At 38.9% G+C, this 10,141-nt stretch overlaps 1 pseudogene; it reads right to left on the reverse strand.

Moving 5' to 3' along the window:
• Positions 1-6,773: 6,773 nt before the first annotated feature.
• LOC137758716 (heterogeneous nuclear ribonucleoproteins A2/B1 pseudogene) lies at positions 6,774-7,742 on the reverse strand (annotated as a pseudogene).
• Positions 7,743-10,141: the final 2,399 nt, after the last annotated feature.

Here is a 10,141-nt window from a genome sequence, read left to right on the forward strand (position 1 = left end):
ATTCCCCCTTCACCATACTTGGATTACTTTAAATAGTACCTGACTTAACCATTCCTAAAAATTTTGGAGAATTACTTTCTGACGCCATATTCGCCTGAGGCATTTCAAGGGATTTTCACTCTTATTTTCTATTCTAATTAGTCAGCTCTTATGAAGCCAATTTTGTTAAATTATATTTTCCTTAAAAATATACTCTTCATCCATTATTATAGTTTATATTCATGGATTTCAGCAAAATCTTTTCATATTTTTTCTTCTATAATTTATCATTTTATATGTGACTATTTTATGTTTCCTTAATTCCATTTAATAAATATTTATTTGATATTTAAAATAGCTCTTACATTTTTGTATTTCCTAAAGAATTAATGTTTGCTTTTTTTCTTTGTTAATCTTTGTCTTCTTCTTTCCTTGGAATTGTATTGGTGTTTTTCTAACTGTGTGAATTTCAAGGTTAATATAAGCACATTTAAAATCAACACTTATTTGTTAATACATTGTAATAAACTCAATATTTTCGTGTAAACAGTGCTTTGGCTGTTTTCCTGTGTTTTTTTTTTTAATTTAATTTATTTTATTTATTTATTTTTGGCTGCGTTGGGTCTTTGTTGCTGTGTGCAGGCTTTCTCTAGTTGCGGTGAGCGGGGGCTACTCCTCGTTGCAGTGTGCAGGCTTCTCATTGCGGTGGCTTCTTTTGTTGCAGAGCACGGGCTCTAGGCACGTGGGCTTCAGGAGTTGTGGCTCATGGCTTCTGGAGCACAGGCTCAGTAGTTGTGGTGCATGGGCTTAGTTGCTCTGCGGCATGTGGGATCTTCCCCGACCAGGGCTCGAAGCTGTGTCCCCGGCATTGGCAGGCGGGTTCTTAAGCACTGCGCCACGAGTGAAGCCCTTTCCTGTGTTTCTTACATGTTTCCAATGTTGGCATTTTCTAGATAACATGCAACTTTATTTTGGGTGAACTGTTTATCCAAATATTGTGAGATATTTTAAAAACAGTTCCCAAGTAGTGGCTTAATATTTCTAATTTTTAAAAATGTCATTACATTCTGCTCTAATAATTTTATGGTTTCTTTTTTTTTACTTTAGAATTTGAGTATTTTTCTGTTTTCAAAACGAATGGTCAGTTTTTCCCTCTCCATTAACTTTTGAAAGAAAACTGTATATACATCAAATAGCTCCTCCACACTGACGGTGTTCTTTAGAGATCTCTTCTTAATTTCAAGTATTTGAGCTGTCATAAACTGGGAAAAGTGAGTTCACTATTTTTTTTACTTTTAAGATTTACCTTATATCTTACTTTTATCCTTATGAAAGGATTTTTTTTGGTATTTGCTGTTGACGTATAACACTTGAGTCAGCTTTAAATTCGATGTATTTAATTATCTCTTACTTTAATTTTAACCTCTGAGATGATAAGCTCATCATCACAAACAAATGGGTAGAAAACCTGAAGAGATCATAAACATCAACAAAGTTAGATCTGTAACTTAATTTTAAACATAGCACACAAAGCCCCCGATATAGTTTGCTTAAGTCATCTCTCTGTAAACTTTAGGAAGCTTCAGGGTACATTTAAAGTGCAAGTCATAACATTTGTGCCAGAAAATAAAACAGAGGACTCCTCCAACCAACTCTCTTAAGGCTGAGGAACCAGTACACAAAGTTGGATATTGAGAAATCAATTTCTGTCCCATCCCATGGACAAATCTAAATGTAATTATTCTACACAAAATTTTACCTAATAAAATCCAGCAAGGCATTATAAAAGACAAAAAAAAAATTGTATGACATAGGACAATATGTCACAGCACCCAAAGTTTGGAAGAAAGGAAAATCTATGACTTCTCCCAAACATTTCATCTAGAGATCAGACCAGTTCTTTAAAAACTCTTCCAGAAAAGGAAGAAGATGTAACACTTTCAGAGTCATTCTGCACTACTTGCATTACCATAATAACAAAACAAGACAAGGATATTAGAAGAAAAAAATACTGCAGATGAATTAATCATAACTTATTTATTGTTACATAAAATTAATGAGAACAGCTACATAAATATTCCATGTCTATAATAATGACATTTGTAGACATTAACTAATAATGCAAATGTACATTTACTTATATTAAACTATGTTCATGATAAATTGTTATGTATGAGAAGCAGTTCACAGAACGAAGTTGACAGTATATGCCCACAGAGTAACCCACACAACTTAAGAAAACATTAGAGCTTGACAATTACATGATGCCTGCAGCTCCTCAGCCCAGAAAGGAGATGTCCATGTATTTCTCTGGCTGCAGTACAGAAAGTAGGCTGCAAATTTTGGCCTCCAGCCTTGTGACATTACTAAAGACTCTCACCACTCCCACCACAGTGACCTCATGGACAAAACAGGTTCTCTCTTTCCTAACACAGTGCCTGAGATCAGAGAGGTGCCTTCACTGGCTAATGGTCACTTCCTGCCACCCTAGCCTTGGTAGAGAGCAAATAATCAGTAGCTTCCACCAAACCAGAGAATGTACATACCTGAAATAATTTTCATAAAACATTCCACGTTATGTTTTGGTAAAAGATACAGAAGCAAACCGAGAGGAAAGGAAATATGAAATGAGACAGCTGGAAGGGACAAAGATTGGGCAGGCAGAGATCCTCTCACAGATGAGAGAAAAGGTCAGCAGCCCTCCACTGCAGCAGCACCTGCTCAAATGATCAGTGTTAAGGCATTCCAAAAGGAACCAGTAAGGAAACAAGCACATAGGTTCTAAACGTCTCTTCACTCTTCTGAAGACATGGGCATGTTGAGAAATGTTGCAGAAGCACTGCTTACTCTCTAAACCAACAAAGCACGAACAGAACATAGGATGCCTGATGTAAACCCATTTGTTAAGCATCAATACTGTAACTCAACCAGAGATATGCATGCCACACAATTAGATAAAGTCCAGATTTTAATACAGTGTCCATTTTTCCTGGAAAAGTTAATGATATGGATAAATATGAAGGGCTTTAGCCTCTTCTAAAATATTATCTACTTTTCTTCTTTTGGCTTCTAGGATATTGGGCTAAATACCTCATTCTTGATGGGACTAAATGAATGATATTTAGAGGAACTTACTTTTTAGGGTGGTGAATCAAAGCCATGTAGGGTCTCTCCAGGGGGGCACATTTCAGCAATGTCTTTGTCAGCAGTGAGCTTCAGGCTGAGCCACTTTCTCCTACGAGTGCCCTCAGGCCAAGGGGATCAGTGACTCAAAGGGATTGTGTGCTTCAGTCTAAGGGCCCTGGCAGTAGGAGGGGCAGGGGTTCAGCAGTCTCACTAATTCTAAGTCTTCCAAGAACTGATCTTGGGTATCCTGCTGATGGAGTGGACAGGAAAGATGCATAATTCTGTCCTCTGTCTTAAGAAAAGTGAGGAGAGGAGCTTCCCTGGTGGCGCAGTGGTTGAGAATCTGCCTGCCAATGCAGGGGACACGGGTTCGAGCCCTGGTCTGGGAAGATCCCACATGCCGCGGAGCAGCTAGGCCCATGAGCCACAATTGCTGAGCCTGCGCGTCTGGAGCCTGTGCTCCGCAACAAGAGAGGCCGCGATAGTGAGAGGCCCGCGCACCGCGATGAAGAGTGGCCCCCACTTGCCGCAAGTAGAGAAAGCCCTCGCACAGAAACGAAGACCCAACACAGCCATAAATAAATTAATTAATTAATTTTAAAAAAAAAGTAAAGGAAAATAATTAGCATAGTTTAAAAAAAAAAAGAAAAGTGAGGAGAAAAAAATTTTAAGGTAGTAAAGAGACAAAGAAAGGATAGAATATTCAGAATCCCACTGGTCTACATTTCTGACATTTCTGTGTGCACCTTAGATCATTTTCAGGGGGATGAAACACACACACACACATATGCAAACAAGAACTTACAAACTGGGTGACAGTTGTTTTGGCCTTCTCAGGAAGGAGAGCTGGAATTCGTCTGCTTCCTGATTCATGAAATAAAGGGGAAAAACCCACTCACTACCAGATTCCCATCTCTGTAGACACTTGGCTTCTAGTATAGCAAACAGTCCTCAAAATCCACTGTGCATGCACTGTGTAAAGGCTGCAGGAATAGGAAAAGGCAAATCAGAGAGAATGACATGGCACCACAGAGAGACAAAACCCTGTGTCTAAGCTGAGCTGAGGAGAAGATGGATCAGGGGCGAGTCTACAGGCTCTGCTTTAAGAAAGGAAAATTTCCCCTCGTGTACACCACAGCCTATGCCCACTACCACTCTGTCTCTCAGCCTGTGGAAACACTGCAGAGCATGTGCCAGGCTGGTGTGCCAGACAAGGGCACAGTCAGAATCATAAAGTAGGTATTTATAAGGGAGTCACAGTGCAGAGACCTCACCCTCAGTGTCACTGTGACGGGAGCAGCCTGGCTTCCCCTTCTTTTTACTGCTTCATATCAGTCCCAACAAGGACCTCTGGGAATGCTCCTGTCCTGGGGCTCTGCACCTGTCCCCCTCCATCTTGGAGAAAAACAATGAGAAAAAGATGTTTTTTCCCCTTGCCTCTATGATTTCATCATGAGTGTGACCACAAGACTTCATGGATGGGGAGGGAGTGGAGAGGGAGGTGTGGAGGAGACAAGCCCATCCTGACCCTGAGAGCTCTGTCATCCTGTGTCCATGATTGATGTCCCTGCAAGGAGCTCCTGGTGGTTGTGTCAGACACACCAAAGGGGAACTTTGTGCACGCTTGGTGAGAATGTCAATTGGTGCAGCCACTTTGAAAAACAGTATGAAGGTGTGTCAAAAAATTAAAAATAGAACCACAGTAGGAACCAGCAATTCCACTTCTGGGTATATATCTGAATAAAATAAAGCCACTGTCCCAAATAATCGTCTACACTCGCATGATCATTGCAGCATCACTTCCAACAGTCAAGACATGAGAAAATGACCTAAATATCTATCAAAAGCTGAGTATATCAAGAAAAAGTGATTTCATGGGACTTCCCTGGTGGTCCAGTGGTAAAGAATCCGCCTTACAATGCAGGGGACGCAGGTTCGATCCCTGGTCAGGGAACTAAGATCCCACACGCCGCAGGGCAACTAAGCCCATGCACCACAACTACCGAGCTCGCATGGCTCAACTAGACAGCCTGCGTGCCACAAACTACAGAGCCCACATGCTCTGGAACCCGTGCACCACAACTACGGAGCCCACGCGCCCTGGAGCCTGCGCGCCACAACTAGAGAGAGAAAACCCGCACGCCACAACTAGAGACAAGACCATGTGCCACAACTAGAGAGAGAAAACCCACACGCCACAAACAGAGAGAAGCCCGCACGCTGAAACAAGATCCTGTGTGCCTCAATGAAGATCCCACATGCCGCAACTAAGACCCAATGCAGCCTAAAATAAATAAATAATAAATAAACCTTTTAAAAAAGTGATTTCATATTTTATACATATGTAAATGTCTGTGTATATATACACACACATATTTTATATACAGATACAGACACATATATATATATATACACACATGCAATGGTATACTATTCAGCCATAAAGAAATCCTCCATTTGAAACAACATGGACGGCAGTTCTGATAAGTGAAATAAATCAAAGACAAATATTGTATGATCGTATTTATTTGTGAAATCCAAAAACAAAATAAACTCATGAAAAAAAAAATCATGCATCGTGCTCATGGTTCCCAGAAGCAGAGAACTGGTGGGAGGAAATACAGAATGGAGGTTGTCAAAAGGTACAAACTTCCAGTTATAAGATAAATAAATACAAAACAGGTAATGTACAACAAAAACTCATATACCACAATAGCAAATAATCAAACTATAATATGGACTAAGGAACTGAATAGACATTTATCCAAAAAAGATATACAAATGACCAATAGGTACGTGACAAGTTACTCAACATTACAAAAGATGTAAGGTACAGGATGACCAAAATTAGCACAGCTGTAGGGTGTATATCAAAGTTGTTAAGGCAGTAAATCCTACAAATATTCATCGCAAGAAGAAAAACTTTCTTCTGGTAATCATTTCATAATGTGTGTAAGTCATATCACTACCCTGCAAACTCTGATATCATAAAACAAGAAAAATATTTAAAAGGTAAAAATTAAAAGTGCAAAATTATCAAAGAGGACAAACTACTACTGCTTTACCTTTAGAATTATTTTATTAAATCTTAAAGGTGCAACAGTTTCTTAACTCTGCACATGAACTAATTTTCTTTAGAAGAATGATGTTATGTCTCATTACACCATGATTCTAGCTAATAGTTTTTCAAAATTTTGAGAAAAGTCTTGAAAAAGGATTCAAATATCATCCAAAACTTTGAAATTTAACATTATCAAAGAGGGGATGCTTCCACATTCTTACAGAGACCACTGGAGAGACAACAATTCAAAAGCTAAGAAACGGTCTCAAAAGCATTTTTTCATACAGTCTTTCCTCCACAGGAAGGTATTGTTCTTACATAATCGAGTCTACTCACACAATGGCTCTCTGTACCTGCTCTGGTGTCTTCTGCCATATCACTGCATATTTATGCATGACTGAGATAAGAGTTTCCTGAACGCTGTTATTTCGATAACCTAAAGCTCTTCTGTTACCTCTGGGCTCTCAACGTCTCCTATTTACACAGTCAAGCCCACGGCAAATAGAAGCTCAGAATTGGCTGGTCACTGCATAACGCCCACGTCTTCCACCGCCTCCTGGACCATAGTTTCCTCCACCGTATGATCCTCCCACGTTCCTGCTACCACTCATTTTCCAGTCTTCAGTAAATCGTACTTAGAAGGTTTCTGCTTATAATTTCCCAAATCATTGTAATTACGACTTCCATAATTTCTTCCTCCATAGCTGTCAAAACCACCTCTGGATCCCCCATCCAGGTCGCCATATCGAGATCCTCTACCACAGTATCCTCCTCGTCCTCCTCCATAACCAGGGCCAACCCCCAAATTGCCACCTGCAGATCCTCTTCCACACCCATGATAGCCATCCCCAAATGTATGTCCTCTTCCATATCCATCAGATCTTCCTCCAAGTTTCCTTCCTCGTCTTGGTCCTGCTCCAACATTTCCACCGCCACCAGGAGGGTCTCCAAAACCGACGTTGCCTCCTCTTCCACCTCTAGAACTTTGGACTCCCTGCATTTTAGGTCGAGACAAGGCCTTTCTTACTTCTGCATGATGACCATTGATGCTATGGTCTTTCTGCAACACAAGCTTATCCACGGGATCATGGTCATTAAAAGTAACAAATCCAAAGCCTCTTTTCTTTCCAGACTCCCTATCGGTAATTATCTCAATGGCATCGATTTTTCCATATTTCTCAAAGTAACCTCTAAGGTGATGCTCCTGAATATCTTCTTCAATTCCACCAACAAACAACTTCTTCACGGTGACAAGAGCCCCTGGCTTTCCATAGTCCTCTCTTGGGACAGCACGTTTGGGCACAACAGTTTTCCCATCAATGGAATGAGGTCTGGCAGCCATGGCAACATCCACCTCAGCCATGGATGAAAACGTGACAAAACCAAATCTTCCTGGTTTTTGGCTGGCAGGATCCCTTATTAACACACAGTCTGTAAGGTTTCCCCGTTGCTTGTAGTAGTTCCTCAGACTTTCTTCCGTGGTTTCAGAGTTTAAGCCACCAATAAAGAGTTTACAGAATTGTTCCTTTTCTTTCTTATTCCTCTCCAAAGCAACAGATGTCGAAGTTTTCTTCATCGCAGGCTTACTCGCTTGAGCCATTTTCCCGAAGCTGAGGGGGATGAGGGAGATCTCCGGAGACTAACATGAACCGGAGGGTCCCTGCCCCGCGGTGAGAACCGAACCTCCGCTGCTCCAGCAACAACACCTGTAGGAGCACCTCCACCGGGGACCTGGTGATGTGCTACTGCTCTGGAGCCGCTGCCGCCCTTGAACCAATCTTGAGCAACTTTCAGTTTTTCTGCACAACATCATTTTGAACCGAGTGACCTTTCCTGATCCAGTAATCAAACTTTTTATTACATTTCCTCTACATTGATTTTTTTTTCTGAACTTTTAATTTTCTCTGCATTGTTATCTCTTTTTGATACAGTTTTCCTCACTAAATTGGATATTCAATGAAGAGATCACTAATGTGGACTTTAAAGTTTTACACCAAAATACTTACCTATTGCTTTGCCCTTAAAATGAGTTCAGATATCTTTTTTGAAAGAAACTATTCAGACTACAAAAAGGATTTTTCTAAATTTTACAAATAAATTCACTTAACTACAATCATGTAATGATATAATCTCTTTTGTGGTAGACTGCAATCAATTGTCATTAGGATTCCAAATCCTTTCTCTGTCTAATCCACAAGACTCTATAATCAAAATAATATCTTTAAAATTTACATTTAATCAGTACACCTTTCCTCTTAAGTCTCTTATCTGTCCTCAAAGATATTTTTTAAAGGGAAAATCAGTTCATTCCTTTTCTTCTACCATAATTATTAATACTATCCTTTTCATTACTCAAGATATCCCAGTTTTCAGGGAAAAATTACTTGATCCTCCTAATGATAGAGCACCTAATATACGCGAAGTTGTGTCCAAAAACCCAGGGTTCAGAATTTCACTTAACAAAGTCATTGCCCCAGTTTATTTGGATCTTGGTGAGAGGAGAGGGGTAATATACTAATGAATGTCTAATCTAGTGTTAGGTATAAGAAGTGTTGTGGTAAATAGTAAGGTCCACATTGAGACAGAGAATGAGGGAAATATGGGGGAAGTGAAATAAGGGATAAAGGGAGGAAGAAATTAAATAAAATTACTGATGATGAAGAGCTTAGGGAAAACCTAACTGAGGACATATATGAGAAGAAAACTTAATTTCTAAAAAAAGAAAAAAAGATCAAGCACAGTGTGGCTAAAGAATTTTTCAGAGAACAACAGAGCAGAGACAAATATACTTCCACTTCCTAGTGATGTCAATATATTTTTTTAAATCTCTCCTGTTATTCCAAGAAAGCTTCAAATACAAAAATATACAAAACCTTGAGTATTTTGTAATATTAATACTTAGGATATAACTTTCAATAACATAACTTCTTTTAAGAGCTAACTTAAATAGATTTTACCAAAAAAAAACAAAAAACAAAAAAAACAAATGAACATTCTTGCCTCAATACAGATGCCACACTCACCAGAACAGGTTGATTTGTGAAAGAGGTCAATGCTAGTTCCCCCGGTTCCAAGAGCTGTCCTGTGACGCACTCCTGAGATGCAGACAGCCTGTGGCTTGCAGACAAAAGCAATGACTTCTGCCTCTGATTCCCCTTTTATAGAGCGAATGGGTAATCCAGTCCGTGGGTAATTCAGAGACACACCCTATCTCATATCAAAGGGATTTGAGAGATTCCTCAATCTTTATATACTAATGCAAAAATATGGGGTTATTAACACTGTCAGAAAGTATCCAAGGTGAAAAAATGTAATACATCTGTGTATGGGGTGGTATTTGCAGTTTCTATCAACGTGTTAACATTTCCTTTTCTCCCACTATGGACACAGTCAACAAAAATAGGAATGGAAATTCTATATATAAAGCTTTCCAGAAACGGATGTTTTAATAGCAAAAAAAAAAAAAAGAGAGACTGTTTAAATGTTTATCAATAATAGAATATCCACAATGTTTGTTGACAAGTCTGTAATGTCTATATCACACAGCCATTCTAAAAAACAAAAATTAATGTTTTGTGCATTTACCTTTCAACTAATTCCTGGTAAATTTGACATGAATTCAACTACCTTACTCTTTCCTTACCCTTTGACCTAAATAGTCTCTTCATTCCCTTTACTTCATTGACTAGGGTTTAACTCTTTTATTAATCCATTTTTTCTCTTGAAACTTGTTAGTCGAAATTATATACACATCATTGTGTAGTTATATTAGTGATTAAATGATGAATCCTTCCCTTAATAATCTAATACAGATAATTACTTTTAGCACCTTTCCCAAATGCTAATACCTTAGAACACTTTCAATACCATTTTAACTTTCCTGCATTTCTATTACTGTTGTCTTGCATTTTAATGCCACAAGTATTTTAATGTCCATGAGATGTATCTAGAATTGCTTTATAAAACAAAATTTAT

This window comes from Eschrichtius robustus, chromosome 2 (genome assembly GCF_028021215.1).
Source record: "Eschrichtius robustus isolate mEscRob2 chromosome 2, mEscRob2.pri, whole genome shotgun sequence".
In the NCBI taxonomy this organism is placed as follows: domain Eukaryota; kingdom Metazoa; phylum Chordata; class Mammalia; order Artiodactyla; family Eschrichtiidae; genus Eschrichtius; species Eschrichtius robustus.